Raw genomic sequence first — 17,024 nt, 5'->3', positions numbered from 1 at the left:
TTTTATTATTGGGCTGCTAACCTGCGCTGCCTTGCATTTTGGCCTTTCTTTCACAGCCAGGCCGATTGCCCTGACTGGGTAGCCATGGAATTACACCCAGATGATAATATGTCCATACCAGCACTATTTGGTTCCTCACATCCACTGCCCTCAATTAACTCTGTAAAAAATCCAGTGGTTAAACACTCTTTGAGGATGTGGAATCAATTCAGGAAATGTTTTGGGTTGCATAATGTTTCTCTACTGAGCCCTATTGCATCAAACCACCTTTTTAAACCATCAACTCAGGATCCTGGCTTTAAAGAATGGCATAGGAAGGGTATTGTGCGCTTCAAGGACCTGTTTATGGGTAACACTGGGTAACACTGTAGCAAGTTTTTATAGGTATGTGAAGAGAAAGAGATTAGTTAAAACAAATGTAGGTCCCTTGCAGTCAGAAACAGGTGAATTGATCATGAGGAACAAGGACATGGCAGATCAATTGAATAACTACTTTGGTTCCGTCTTCACTAAGGAAAACATAAATAATCTGCCGGAAATAGCAGGGGATTAAAGGCCGATAAATCCCCAGGGCCAGATAGGCTGCATCCCAGAGTACTTAAGGAAGTAGCCCCAGAAATAGTGGATGCATTAGTGATAATTTTTCAAAACTCTTTAGATTCTGGAGAAGTTCCTGAGGATTGGAGGGTAGCTAATGTAACCCCACTTTTTAAAAAGGGAGGGAGACAGAAAACAGGGAATTACAGACCAGTTAGTCTAACATCGGTAGTGGGGAAACTGCTAGAGTCAGTTATTAAAGATGGGATAGCAGCACATTTGGAAAGTGGTGAAATCATTGGATAAAGTCAGCATGGATTTACCAAAGATAAATCATGTCTGACAAATCTTATAGAATTTTTCGAGGATGTAACTAGTAGAGTGGATAAGGGAGAACCAGTGGATGTGATATATCTGGACTTTCAGAAGGCTTTCGACAAGGTCCCATATAAGAGATTAGTATACAAACTTAAAGCACACGGATTTGGGGGTTCAGTATTGATGTGGATAGAGAACTGGCTGGCAAACAGGAAGCAAAGAGTCGGAATAAACGGGTCATTTTCAGAATGGCAGGCAGTGACTAGTGGTCCAGATGGGAGGAGGGTAAACCGTCTGTGGTTGGGGTGACAGCAGTCCTTGATGATGCTGCGCACCCTTCGCAGACATAGCTTGCTCTGGACAGACTCAATAGAGGGGAGTGAGGAACCGGTGATGCATTGGGCAGTTTTCACCACCCTCTGCAGTGCTTTCCGGTCACAAGAGACAGAGCAGTTGCCATACCATACTGTGATACAGTTAGTAAGGATGCTACCTTTGGCGCAGCGTTAGAAGTTCACCAGAATCTGAGGAGACAGATGGACCTTCTTTAGTCTCCTCAGGAAGAAGAGACGCTGGTGAGACTTCTTGATCAGGGTTGACTTGGATAGGTTGGGTGAGTGGGCAAATGCAGGGCAGATGCAGTATAATGTGGATAAATGTGAGGTTATCCACTTTGGTGGCAAAAACAGGAAAATAGACTATTATCTGAATGTTGGCCGATTAGGAAAAGGGGAGATGCAACGCCGCCAGAACCGCTAGAATCCCTGCACGCTGCCCGGAGAGGACGCTGGCGTTGACTGTTCGCCCGCTTCTCCGCCCGCTGTCCCCCCCCCCCCCCGTCTGTTATCTACCTGTTAACTGTTACCTACCTACCTACCTACCTGTGCCTGTGCACCATCGACGCTGGACACCTCCCTGCTCCAGCTGGATCATCTCTGCACCCGCACCGCTGGACAACCTCTCTACACCTGCACTGCTGGACAACCTCTCTACACCTGCACTGCTGGACAACCTCTCTACACCTGCACTGCTGGACAACCTCTCTGCACCTGCACTGCTGGATACTCTCTGCACCCTCATCACTGGACTACCTCTGCACCCTCATTACTGGACTACCTCTGCACCTGCTCTGCTGGACAACCTATTTGCTCCCTCAATTGCTGGACACCTCGCTGCATCTGCATTGCTGGTCAACCTCTTTGCTCCCTCACTGCTCGACACCTCGCTGCACCCGCTCTGCTGGACAACCTCTCTGCTCCCTCACCGCTGGATACTCTCTCCACCTGCACCTGCACCGCTGGACACCTCTCTGCACCCTCACCATCATGCTCAAATACTCAACTCTGCAGATGACTGGTTTCTGCAACAACCACATCCCATCCTGCATCCAGGTCGTTAAACAGCTTGGACTTCTGCGTCGACCCCGTTACATCCACAGAGGCTCTCGGCGCAGGCGTGTTTGCTTCAACCACGGACATTCCATTCCATCTGTCTGCTCACTACCACGCTCTGCCCCCCCCTCACCCGCGTCACCCCCCATCCCAGCTGACCGCACGTACTGTCAACCGGGACAACCTCAGATCTCTCCAGCCTGCCCCCATCCCTCCACCCTCTCACAATGCCAACTTTGCCCTCCTCAACACCAGGTCGCTCACCAACAAAGCCCTTGCCCTCCATGAACTAATCCTTGACAACACTCTGGACTTCCTTCTGCTCACTGAGACCTGGCAACAACCCAATGTCTTCTTCTCCCTCAATCAAACATCCCCACCTGGATTTAATTACATTTCCAAACCCCGCCCCTCCCGCCATGGAGGTGGCCTCGCTGTTATTTTTAACCAGAATTTTCGTATCACTGAACTCACCTTCCCCCCAGTAGCATCATTTGAATTCCTCGCCTTCAAAGCCCTTTCCTCCATGACAGTCATCCTCATTTACCGGCCACCTAAACCAAACCCCTCCTTCCTATCTGACTTCACTGAACTCCTCACACTTGCCTCATCCCTCTCCCCACATCTGCTGCTACTTGGTGACTTAAATATTCACATGGACTCCCCCACCTGCAAGCTCGCATCTGAATTCGCCTTTTTACTGGACAACTTCTCTCTCACTCAGCACGACACCTTTCCCACCCATGACAAAGGTCACATCCTTGACCTGGTCTGCTCCACAAATCAACCAGTACTCGACCTCCATCCATGCCTCTTCCCCCTCTCTGATCATAAGCTTATACGGTTCACCATCCCTTCTCCGACACCTCGCCCCCGCTTCCTCCGAGAAATCACCTTCCGTAATTTAAAATCCATTGATTCCCACCATCTCTCTGACCTGCTCTCCACCACTCTCCCCCTGGACTCAACCCCCATCTCACCTGATGATCTCACAAACCATCTCAACTCCACCTTGTCTACCTCCCTCAACACTCTGGCCCCCCTCAAAACAAGAACCGTAACTTTCAACACATCTTCACCCTGGTACATACCTGCACTTCGTAAACTGAAACAGACTGGTCGCCAACTCGAACGACTTATAAAGAAATCATCTCTCACAGTCCACCTTGAAGCTTACAAACTCCACCTCACTGACTACAAAGATGCCCTCATTGCTGCAAAACCTGCCTACCTCTCCTCCATATTCACCGATCCCTGCCTAAACCACAGAACCCACTTCTCCACAGTGGGCAACCTCCTCAAGCCTCGAGCCAACACTCTCCCTACCTCTACTCCGGCTCTCTGCAACTCATTCCTCCACTTTTTCGCTGATAAAATCAGCACCATCTATCAATCTTTATCCCCTGTACCCGACTCCCCAGCATCTACTCCAACACCTACCAAGGCCCCTCCTTTCAACATCTCCACTGACCTCCTTACCCCTCCTCCACACTGCTTCCTCTCCCAGTTTGACCTGATCACCCCTATTGAAATCTCCAAACTCATCAGCCCTTCCAAACCCACTACCTGCTCCCTCGACCCTCTCCCCACTCCCCTGTTGAAGTCCTGCCTCCCCGTTCTCTGCCCCTACCTCACTAATCTCTTCAACTCCTCATTGTCCCAAGGAATTGTCCCCTCCGCTTTCAAAACTGCTGCTGTCACACCAATCTTAAAGAAACCTGGTCTTGATCCCTCCTCTCTCATTAACTACCGCCCAATCTCAAACCTCCCCTTTCTTTCAAAAACCCTGGAGCGTATCGTTGCGTCGCAACTTCATTCCCACCTCCTCGCGTATAACCTACTTGAACCCCTCCAATCTGGATTTCGCCCCCTCCATAGCACAGAAACTGCTCTCCTCAAAGTCCTCAACGACCTCCTCACCTTTGCTGACACTGGTTCCCTCAACATCCTCATCCTCCTCGACCTGAGCGCAGCCTTCGATACAGTGAACCATAACATCCTGCTCACCAGACTCAAAGACCTCGGCATTGAAGGCTCTGCACTCAGCTGGCTCCGTTCCTACCTTTCCAACAGATCCCACTTCATCTCTCTCCACAACCACACCTCTGCAGTCACTCAAGGCGTTCCCCAAGGCTCCGTACTCGGCCCCCTCCTCTTCATCATCTACATCCTCCCCCTTGGTCAGATACTCCGCCACTTTAATCTGGACTTCCACTGTTACGCTGATGACACCCAGATTTACCTTGGCACCAAATCCCCCCACAACCCCCCCCTCTCCCATATCAACTCCTGTTTGTCAGCTATAAAAACCTGGATGCAACATAATTTCCTCAAACTCAACAGCGATAAGACAGAATTCATCCTCATAGGCTCCAAAGCCACACTCAGCAAAATCAATAACCCCACTCTCACCTTCGACGGCACCACTGTCTCCCCATCTCCCCAGGCCCACAACCTTGGCGTGATCTTTGATTCCACCCTCTCCCTTGAGCCTCACATCCGCCATGTCATTAAAACCTCCTTCTTTCATCTCCGCAACATCGCCAAACTCAGACCCTCTCTCACACCGCCCGCTGCTGAAAGACTCATCCATGCCTTCATCTCCTCCCGACTGGACTATTGCAACTCACTTCTCCTTGGCATCAGCTCCACCTACATCAACCGACTCCAACTGGTCCAGAACGCAGCCGCCCGACTCATCACCCATACCAAATCCTGGCATCACATCACTCCAGTCCTCAAACAACTTCATTGGCTTCCCATCTCCCACCGGATCACCTACAAAATCCTGATCCTCACCTACAAAGCCCTCCACCATCTGGCCCCCCATATCTCATTGACCTCCTCTCCCCCTACCAACCCTCACGGTCCCTCAGATCCACATCAGCCGGTCTCCTCTCCATCCACAAGTCCAACCTCCGCAGTTTTGGGGACAGAGCCTTCTCCAGGGCAGCTCCCAGGCTCTGGAACGCCCTCCCCCAACTGATCCGCAATTCCGTGTCCCTCACCATCTTCCAGTCCCGCCTCAAGACCCATCTCTTCACCTCTGCCTATCCTTAGCCCCACGTCCCCATCCCTTTTCATCTGTGCATTAATTGCCTCATACTGTGTTTTATATTGAATTCTGTCTTTACTTTGTGTACTAGTCATGTCTCTACTATTTATTTCATTCCCCTTACATGTTTTTCCTCTACATGCTCAATTTTTGTAAGGTGTCCTTGAGACTCTTGAAAGGCGCCCATAAATAAAATGTATTATTATTATTATTACTGCAGTTGCACAGGGTCTTGGTGAGACCACACCTGGAGTATTGCGTGCAATTTTGGTCTCCAAATCTGAGGAAAGACATTCTTGCCATGGAGGGAGTGCAGAGAAGGTTCACTAGACTGATTCCTGGGATGTCAGGACTTTCATATGAAGAAAGACTGGATAGACTCAGCTTGTACTCGCTAGAATTTAGGAGATTGAGGGGGGATCTTATAGGAACTTACAAAATTCTTAAGGGGTTGGACAGGCTAGATGCAGGAAGATTGTTCCCGATGTTGGGGAAGTCCAGGACAAGGGGTCACAGTCTGAGGATAGAGGGGAAATCCTTTAGGACCGAGATGAGAAAAACATTTTTCACACAGAGAGTGGTGAATCTCTGGAACTCTCTGCCACAGAAGGTAGTTGAGGCCAGCTCATTGGCTCTATTTAAGAGGGAGTTAGATGTGGCCCTTGTGGCTAAAGGGATCAGGGGGTATGGAGAGAAGGCTCTGAGACAGGATACTGAGTTGGATGATCAGCCATGATCATATTGAATGGTGGTGCAGGCTCGAAGGGCCGAATTGCCTACTCCTGCACCTATTTTCTATGTTTCTATCATTTGGACAATTAAGCAACAAATTCAATCTTCCAAAGTCATATTTTTTCCGAAGCCTGCAAACAAGACATTATGTGTTCTATAAACTGCCCAGCTCTTCTCTACCAACAGACACAACCTTTGTTGATGCTGTTCTTTCTTTAAACTCATCTCAGAATAGACTTGCCTCAGTTTATATGGCAGGATGTTGGATCTAAGGCGCTCATGGACAAGCTGAAGGCAGCATGGGAGGAAGACTTGGGCTCCTCTCTCTCAGAAGATACATGGAGTTCCATTCTTAAACTGGTTAATTCCACCTCTCTATGTGCTCGTCACTGCCTGATCCAATTCAAAGTGGTACATAGGGCTCATATCTCAAAAGCCAAATTATCTACTATTTACCCTGAGGTTAGTCCATTCTGTGTTAAATGTAAAATTTCTGAAGCATCTCTTATCCATATGTATTGGTCATGCCACAGCCTTAACAGGTTCTGGAGCTGACTGTTAGAACAGGGAAAGGGATCTGTTCTTATTAGAACAGTCCTGGCGGTCCATTAAGGACAGGAGCTGCAGATTGCGATTTAAAAATCGTAGCAATGGCAGCTGCAATGGGAGCTAGAGGACAGGGTACCCGCAATACCCTCAGGATTAGTGTCAAGGATCTCAGTGAGGGGATGCCCTTCAGTCGAGATACCTTTGTAAAGAAGGTCTTGCTGGAAACCTGCAAGTTCGAGCCCAGGGATATCTACTTCCTCCAGGACTTCCCGGGTAACGGTTATTTCGACGTTACATTTGTGCTTCCGACAGGATGGCAAAAGCTGATAAAGGATTTCCAGGAGAAGGGGAATGAAGCTCCGCTGTCGTTGCTGAAGGTGCAGCCACTCTTCACCCTCCCAAACCAAAAAGAAAGGACGATCACGGTGCATATGTTCAACCCACATGTGCCCGTAGTGGATGTCCTCACCTTCCTTGCTCGCTACGTCGACGGAGCAGGGAACAGCGTGGACGTGAAGGATCTGCATGGGATTTGGACGAGCAAGCGGCAGGTCAAGGTAAAGCTGAGGGTGGACAAGGAAGGAACTCTCCTCCACCCTCCCTCGGTGTTCGCAATTGGAGGAAACCGAGGATATTTAAATTACGTTGGGCAGCCCAGAGTTTGCAGAAAATGTAACAAGCCTGGACATGTGGTGGCCCAATGCAATGCAGTGGTCTGCAAAAACTGCAAGACGGAGGGCCACGAGACAAAAGACTGTCAGGCCAGCAAGAACTGCAACCTGTGTGGGGAGGGAGGCCACCTTTACAGGGCCTGCCCAAAAAGAGCCTGTACATATGCACAGGCAACAAGAGGGGCGGCTTCCAGCACCCCCAGGGTAGGTGAGACACCCACTACCACTGCCAAGTCCCCAGCAGAAAGGGGAAACAGGGATGAGGACAGCCCAACCACCTCAACCACCTCGAGCCCCCAAGTGCCAGGAGAACTCCAGCACCAAGCCCAGGAGGGAGAGTCGATGGAGGAGGGGGGAGAGCAGATTTGGACGATGGTGAAGTACAAAAAACACCAGAAGGGTCAGCACACGGAGCAGAGGCCAGAAGGGGATGGCAAGCCCAAAAAACCCCCCAAAAAACGGTCTCTCTCCCTAACAGAAGGGAGCAACCTCTCCTCCTCATCGGAGGATGAGGCGAACGGGAAACCCCACAAGAAGAAAACCGGGGAGGAAAGGAGAAGGTCCAGGCCGATTGTTCACCTGCACCAGGAGACCGAGAGCAGTGCAGCGGTCGAGGGGCTCCGGCCCCAGGGCATCGGGAGCAGTGCAACCGGGAGCATCGTAGTGGCCGATGGGCCCCAGCTCCGGGCAACCGGGAGCAGTGCAGCGGCCAATGGGCCTCAGCTCCGAGTTTCCGGGAGCAGTAAGCCTGTCACCGAGCCCCAGCCACGAGAGACGGGGGAAGCGGCGCACCCAGAATGGGGTAAAACGAGCAGCCCCCCCCCCCCCAACGACACCTCGGGTTACGACACGGGAAACCCAACCCATTGAGGAGGCCGGGTATCTGAGCCCAGGAAAGGTGAGGCAATTCACCGAAGCGGTCGGCATGAGGGAACAGGAAAATGGCCAGTGACTCTAAAGGACAATGGAGCTCAAACTGGCATCCTTAAACGTGCGCAGTGTGAAGAGCACTGCGCGATGTGTTAATGCCTTACAGTACCTAGTGGGGTGCCTCAGGGATCTGTGTTGGGTCCTTTGTTGTTTGTCATGTACATCAATGATCTGGATGAAGGGGTGGTAAATTGGATTAGTAAGTATGCAGATGATACCAAGATAGGGGGTGTTGTGGATAATGAAGAGGATTTCCAAAGTCTACAGAGTGATTTAGGCCATTTGGAAAAATGGGCTGAAAGATGGCAGATGGAGTTTAATGCTGATAAATGTGAGGTGTTACACCTTGGCAGGACAAATCAAAATAGGACGTACATGATAAATGGTAGGGAATTGAAGAATACAGTTGAACAGAGGGATCTGGGAATAACCGTGCATAGTTCCTTGAAGGTGGAATCTCATATAGATAGGGTGGTAAAGAAAGCTTTTGGTATGCTAGCCTTTATAAATTTGAGTATAGAAGCTGGGATGTAATGTTAAAATTGTACAAGGCATTGGTGAGACCAAATCTGGAGTATGGTGTACAATTTTGGTCGCCCAATTATAGGAAGGATGTCAACAAAATAGAGAGAGTACAGAGGAGATTCACTGGAATGTTGCCTGGATTTCAACAACTAAGTTACAGAGATAGGTTGAATAAGTTAGGTCTTTATTCTCTGGAGCGCAGAAGGTTAAGGGGGGACTTGATAGAGGTCTTTAAAATGATGAGAGGGATAGACAGAGTTGATGTGATCAAGCTTTTCCCTTTGAGAATAGGGAAGATTCAAACAAGAGGACATGACTTCAGAATTAAGGGACAGAAGTTTAGGGGTAACATGAGGGGGAACTTCTTTACTCAGAGAGTGGTAGCGGTGTGGAATGAGCTTCCAGTGGAAGTGGTGGCGGCAGGTTCGTTGGTATCATTTAAGAATAAATTGGATAGGCATATGGATGAGAAGGGAATGGAGGGTTTTGGTATGAGTGCAGGCAGGTGGGACTAAGGGAAAAAAATTGTTCGGCACGGACTTGTAGGGCCGAGATGGCCTGTTTCCGTGCTGTAATTGTTATATGGTTATATGGTTATACCTGGCCAAGGTCAAGGCATATGTGACTTTTCTACAGGAGTGCGGGTTGCCACACCTCCGCTGTTATCGGAGGTGGTCGCGATGGTGGCCCCACGGACTGTCGGTGTGGTCGGGGGGCAATGATTGTCGTGCTTCCGGCCTGGGGATCTTGCTGCGGGGAGGGAACTTCGCCATCACTGAGGTCAGGGAGGTGGTTGCGGGGCGTCTCCTCGTGGTGGATGTAATGTACCGTGGTTCTCCGCTCCGGTAGATTAATGTGCATGCCCCACCCGTGCGGAGCGAGCGGCTGGCCGTTCTCCAGCAGCTCCCAGTGCTGTTGGCCACGTCCCGGCAGCTCGTTCTGGCCGGTGACTTCAACTGCATCATTGATGCGGCTGGACGATCCGGCAGTGCCGACAACAGACTGGACAGCACGTCCAAGTTCCTGATGGAAACGGTAAAAGACGCAAAGCTGCACGACGCCTTCAGCGACCCTGCAGGCGGGTCCCAGCCGCGGTTCACCTGGTCGAGATCGGACGGTTTAGCCCGATCCCGGATAGACTTCGTCTTCACCACGAAGGCCGTCACGGTCAGACACACCGACCTCATGCCGGTGTTCTTCTCTGACCACTGCCTCCTTCAGGCTTCCTGTCACCTACAGGAGGACCGGAAAGCAGGCAGAGGGACGTGGAAGTTAAATGTGAAGCTGTTGACCCCAGAGAACGTTGAGGAGCTAAAGAGGGACTACGCACGTTGGAGAACGGTGAGGCCCCTCTTTGACTCCCCGACACTCTGGTGGGAAGCAACCAAGGAGAACATTAAGAGGTTCTTCATAGCCAAAGGGGTTCAGAGAGCAAGACAGAGTCAGGGGGAATTGTGCCAACTCCAGACAGAATTGCAACAACTGCTCCTTCTGCAGTCGAGGGGGGTGGATGTGAGGGAGGAACTTAGAGAGGTGAAGGACCGGCAAGCTCGGCTCTTTACCTCTGAATCCTCCAAGATCATCTTCCGATCCAGGGTCCGCCATGTGGAGCAGGATGAGACGTGCTCACGTTTCTTCTTCCATAAGGTTCACAGGGGGAGCTCTGTGATCAACAGCCTTAGGGAGGAGGACGGCTCGGTAGCATCCTCGCAGACAGACATGATGAGGGTCTGCAAATCCTTTTACTCGGAATTGTATGACCAAAAGGCCACAGACAGCACCGCCTCCCAGAACTTCCTGTCCTCTATCACGGAGGTCTTGGAGGACAGCAAGCAGGAGAGTCTGGACCAACCACTGACCCTAGAGGAGCTGACTGGCTCCATCCGCTCCTTTGACTCGAGTTAAACTCCCGGAAGCGATGGCTTACCAGCCGAGTTGTATTCGGCTCTGTGGGACTGGGTGGGCCTGGACCTGCTGGAAGTGTACAACGACATGCTTCTAGCTGGCAGCATGTCAGACTCCATGAGGAAGGGCAGCATCACCCTAATCTACAAGCAGAAGGGGGAGATGAAGGATATAAAGAATTGGAGACCCATAACATTGTTGAATGTAGATTACAAGATCCTGTCTAAGGCCATCGCCAACCGGGTCAAGTCTGCTCTGGGACGGGTGATCCACTCGGACCAAACCTGTGCTGTACCTGGCAGGAAAATCTCAGACAGCCTAGCGCTGCTGAGAGATACCATCGCCTACGTGCAGGACAGACGGGTGGATGCCTGCCTAGTCAGCTTGGACCAGGAGAAGGCCTTCGACAGGATATTGCACACGTACATGAGGGACGTGCTCTCCAAAATGGGTTTTGGGGAGGGAATCCGAAATTGGATCAAACTGCTCTACACCAACATCCGTAGTGCAGTCCAAATCAATGGGTGGGAATCAGACAGTTTCCCTGTAAGGTCTGGAGTCAGGCAGGGTTGCCCTCTCTCTCCTGTCTTGTTTGTCTGCTGAACCTTTTGCCGAGTCCATCAGGAAGGATGCGAGCATAAGAGGAGTGACATTGCCAGGCAGTGGGGGCATTCAGGTCAAGACCTCCCTGTACATGGACGATGTCGCCGTCTTCTGCTCGGATCCAAGGTCGGTCCGCAGATTGATCAGCATCTGTGACCAGTTTGAGTCGGACACGGGAGCCTGGGTGAACCGCAGGAAGAGCGAGGCCATGCTCTTTGGCAACTGGCCCGACCGATCTTCCATCCCCTTCACCATCAAGTCTGACTTCTTGAAGGTGCTGGGGATCTGGTTCGGGGGGGCTGAGTCGAGTAACAAGAATTGGCTGGAGCGGATAGCCAAGGTGGGGAGGAAGCTGGAGCTGTGGAGGCAACGCTCCCTCTCCATAACCGGGAAAAATTTGGTCATCAGGTGTGAGGTGCTCTCGGGTCTGCTGTACTTGGCACAAGTGTGGCCTGTCCCTCCCTCCTACGCCACGGGGATCACCCGGGCCGTCTTCCAGTTCATCTGGGGGTCGAGGATGGACCGGGTGCGACGGGCCACAATGTACAAGTCGGCAGACAATGGGGGTAAAAGCGTGCCCAACGTCGCCCTCATCCTGATGGCCACCTTTGTGTGTGGCTGCATCAGGCGGAGTGTAGAGCCAAGGCACGTGGGCACTAAGTGTCACTACCTGCTGAGGTTCTACCTGTCCCCGGTGTTGCGAAGGATGAGCCTGGTGCAGATGCCACGCAATGTGCCAGTCAGCTGGACATTGCCGCCCCATCTGTCGTCTGTTGAAAGGTTCTTCCGGACCAACACCTTTGACCACAAGTCCATCGGGCAGTGGTCAGCACGGAATGTCCTGCAGGCACTGCAGGGAAAGGACTCGATGGATCCGGTGGCGTGGTTCCCAGAGCAGACTGCCCAGCTGGTCTGGCAAAATGCCTCATCGCCAGAACTGACCAACAAGCACCAAGACCTGGCTTGGCTGGCGGTGAGGGGAGCCTTCCCAGTTAGATCCTTCCTGCACCGTCGGAACCTCACTACCAGCGCACGCTGCCCCCGGGACGGTTGCTATGGAGAGGAGACGGTTGCCCACCTCTTTGCAGAGTGTGGGTTTGCAAAACGAGTCTGGAGAGGTATGAAAGGGTCCCTGGAACGATTTATCCCGAACAGCTCCGTCACAGAGGACTCTGTGATTTACGGACTGTTCCCAGGGACACATTCAGAGACTGACATCGAGTGCTGCTGGAGGGTCATCAACTCGGTGAAAGACGCTCTTTGGTCTGCCCGAGCGTTGCTCACCACCCAGCAGAGCGAGATGTCCGTCAGGGAATGTTGCCGACTGGCCCACTGCAGACTGCAGGAGTACGGGCTAAGGGACTCACTGAAGCTTGGTGCAGCCAACGCCAAGGCTCGGTGGGGGAGGGCCACAGTCTAGGGTCCTTCCACTGCTGGACATGGGGGGCACAGTATGGTGGAGACGCCCCTCAAATTAAATTAAGGGAAGGTATCCCACGCCAGGGGGCCACATGAGTGGCACGGGTGGGGGACATTTTTTGTGGAACTTGAAATGTCAGATGGAAATTTTCGCACTGTGTACACATTGTATATATTTATTATTTGAACAGGGGCCACAGAGTGGCACTGGTGGGGGACTGTTTGGTGAAATTTGACAAATGTAAAAAAATTGTACTGGAAAAAATTTGTATAGTCTCCGAAAATGTCGGATGAATTTTGTTTGAATGGTTCAGAAATTGTATATATTTTCCAATTGAATAAAGACTATTTTGAAAATTCTGGCTAGAGGTCTTTCATACATTATCCCAGGTGTTAAACATCAAATGGGAACCAAAGCCTCTAATCGCTCTTTTTGGGGTCACTGGTGAGGAGGTTAATCTAACTGCAGATAAACGCCGCACTATATCTTTTGCTTCTCTTCTGGCTCGGCGAACAATCCTGCTCAGGTGGACGGAACCTACTCCGCCCACTCATACTCAATGGCTGACAGATATTATGTCCTGCCTAAAGCTCGAGAAAATCAGGTACTCACTTCAACATTCAAATGGAAGGTTTCAGAAAGCGTGGGGACCTTATTAAAATGCATTCCAGGCTTTGTAAATGCCTAATCATCAAGTACAGTTTAATAGCTTAACAGTCTACCCATTCACTTATCGTGGATTATTGTTGGGACAGGCTGATATTTGCATATGCTCACTGCCAGTGACTGGGGACGGGTTATTTTTGGTATCCCGTTTTTCTTTTATTGTTGTTGTCTTGTTATATGTTGGCATAAGTTGTTTTTTATTTATTCTTTTCGTACACTCTGTCTGTAACAAATGGACAACTTTGTTATGTCTTGAAAACTAAATTAAAAAGATTTTGATTTGAAAGATGAAGTTGAAGGGGAAGTGACTACACAAAAAATTACAAAAGATTCTCGAATTAATGGGAAGGAAAGCTCGAGAATGGACAACAGAGTAAGGTCAGGGCAAATTGCGAGCGGTGCGAGGGGGGAATTGAATACGGAGGTCAAAGTGCTGTATATGAATGTGCGAAGTATATGGAATAAAGTGGACGAGCTTGAGGCTCAGTTAGAAACTGGCAACTATGATGTTGTGGGAATTACTGAGACATGGTTGTAAGAGGACCAGGGCTGGGAACTGAATATTCAAAGGTATACCTCCTATCGAAAAGACAGACAAGTGGGCAGAGGGGGTGGGGTTGCCCTGTTGGTGAGGAATGAAATTCACTCCCTTGCAAGGGGTGACATTGAAACTGGAGATGTGGAGTCAGTATGGATAGAACTAAGGAATTGTAAGGGTAAAAAGAACCTAATGGAACTAATCTACAGGCCCCCCAAACAGTAGCCTTGACATAGAATCGGGAGTTAAAATTGGCATGTAGCAAAAGTAATGCTGTAGTTGTTATGGGTGATTTCAACATGCAGGGAGACTGGGAAAATCAGGTTGGTACTGGACTCCAAGAAAGGGACTTTGTAGAGTGCCTTCGTGATGGATTCTTAGAACAGCTTGTATTGGAGCCTACCAGGGAGAAGGCAATTCTGAATTTAGTGTTATGTAATGAACCGGATTTGATAAAGGAATCTCGAGGTAAATTTTGTTTAAAATTTTTTTTTTTTTTTAACTTAATAGAAGTACAGTAAGTTACAGTTGTACAAGCCACATATATCTTATTACATGTATTGTACCCCTTCATTTTTTAAGCTTTAAGGAAAGATAGAAATAACGAAAGTAAAGAAAGTGAGAGAGTCGTGTTAGTGTGAAAGAGTGATCAAAAAGAAAAACCCATTAAACAAAGAATTAGGGAAAAAAGTTAAGAAATAGGCCATAGAAAAGAAAGAAAGAAAAAGAAACACAAGCTCTATTATGAAAACCACGCAAAAAGGGATATACCAACTTCGTATTTTTCATCCCCCCTTACCAGATCCTGACACCATTTATTTTTTAAAGTACTGTTGCACCTTATACTTGTAGAAAGTCGATAAATGCAGACCACGTCTTTTGGAAGTGGTCTGATTTGCCTGCAAGGAGGAGTCTCATATCTTCCAGGTATAATGTTTCAAACATATTTGAAATCCACATATTTATTTTTGGTATAGGAGCGTTTTTCCAGAATTTAAGTATAAGCTTTTTTCCCGTTATTAACCCATAATTAAATAGATTCTTTTGAAAGACATTTAGTTCAGGGCTACCTTCCAGTGTTCCAAATATAATCCATTCTGCTTTTGGTATCAGTTTTATTTTAAATAATTTTGTGGAGATTTCAAAAATTACAGTCCAGAATTTTTGAATTTTTATACAAAAAACAAATGAGTGCGCTATTGTAGCTTCTTGAGATCGGCATTTATCACAAATAGGTGAGACGTTAGGAAAAAGTTTACTTATTTTGGTTTTTGAATAGTATAATCTACGTAAGATTTTAAATTGATTTAGAGTGTGTTTTACGTTAATCGAGCATTTATGCACATATAGTAAATGTTTATCCCACCTCTCTTTTGAAATTTTTATAGCTAGTTTTTGTTCCCAGTCTCTTCCAATACCGTCGGTTGATGGTATTTCTATGTTTAGAATGATGTTATACAAGTATGATATTAAATTTGCTGATTCGGCCTTTGTCTTCATTGCTTCGTCCAGTAAATCTGGTGGCATATTATAATAATCTTGTGCATATTTTTTCAGATAGTCACATATTTGAAAATATTTAAAATAATGATTATTTCTCAAATTATATTTTAATTGTAATTGTTGGAATGATAATAATTTTTCGGTTTCATACAAGTCTCCGAGCGTTTTATTTCCTATTCTTTCCCACTGTGTAAAAGATTTATCTATAATAGAGGGTTTAAATGACGGGTTATTAATTATTGGTGATAAGGACCTCGAGGTTAATGAGCCATTAGGAGGCAGTCACCATAACATGGTCAGGTTTAATCTACAATTGGAGAGGGAGAAGAGTAGATTGGAGGTGTCAGTGTTGCAATTGAATAAAGGGGACTATGGAGCCTGAGGGAGGAGCTGGCCAAAGTTGACTGGAAAGATACACTAGCAGGGATGACAGTGGAACAAAAATAGCAGGTATTTCTAGGAATAATACAGAAGGTGCAGGATCAGTTCATTCCTAGGAGGAAGAAAGATTCCAAGGGGAGAACGGGACGACCATGGCTGACAAGGGACGTCAGGGACAGTATAAAATTAAAGCGAAGAAGTACAACGTAGCAAAGATGAGCGGGAAGCAAGAGGATTGGGTAATGTTTAAAGAACAACAGAATATAACCAAAAATACAACACAGGGAGAAAAGATGAGGTACGAAGGTAAGCTAGTCAAGAATATAAAGCAGGATAGTAAAAGCTTATTTTGGTATGTGAAGATGAAAAAATTAGTTAAGACCAAAGTTGGACCCTTGAAGACCGAAAAAGGTGAATTTATTATGGGGAACAAGGAAATGGCAGATGAGTTGAACAGGTACTTTGGATCTGTCTTCACTAAGGGGGACATAAACAATCTTCCTGATATAGTAGTGGCCAGAGGATCTGGGGTGACAGAGGAACTGAAGGAAATCCACATTGGGTAGGAAAGGGTGTTGGGTAGACTGATGGGACTGAAGGCTGATAAACCGCCAGGGCCTGATGGTTTGTATCCCAGGGTACTTAAGGAAGTGGATGCATTGGTGATAATTTTCCAATGTTCTATAGACTCAGGATCAATTCCTATGGATTGGAGGGTAGCTAATGTTATCCCACTTTTTAAGAAAGGCGGGAGAGAGAAAAGAGGGAATTATAGACCTGTTAGCCTGACATCAGAGGGGAAGATGCTGGAGTCAATTGTAAAAGATGAGACAGCCGAACTTTTGGATAGCAGTAACAGGATCGGTCCGAGTCAGCATGGATTTACGAAGGGGAAATCATGCTTGACTAATCTTCTGGAAATTTTTGAAGATGTAACTAGGAAAATGGACAAGGGAGAGCCAGTGGATGTAATGTACCTGAACTTTCAGAAAGCATTTGATATGGTCCCACATAGGAGATTAGTGGGCAAAATTAGGGCACATGGTATTTGGGGTAGACTGCTGACATGGATAGGGAAGTGGTTGGAAGACAGGAAACAAAGAGAAGGGATTAACGGGTCTCTTTCGGAATGGCAGGCAGTGACTAGTGGGGTACCGCAAGGCCCGGTGCTGGGACCGCAGCTATTTAAAATATACATCAATGATTTGGATGAAGGGATTCAAAGTAATATTAGCAAATTTGCAGATGACACAAGGCTGGGTGGCAGTGTTAACTGTGACGAGGATGCTATGAGAATGCA

The sequence above is a fragment of the Amblyraja radiata genome, chromosome 29 (assembly GCF_010909765.2).
Source record: "Amblyraja radiata isolate CabotCenter1 chromosome 29, sAmbRad1.1.pri, whole genome shotgun sequence".
NCBI classification, from domain to species: Eukaryota; Metazoa; Chordata; class Chondrichthyes; order Rajiformes; family Rajidae; genus Amblyraja; species Amblyraja radiata.
This window is presented reverse-complemented; position numbering follows the sequence as displayed.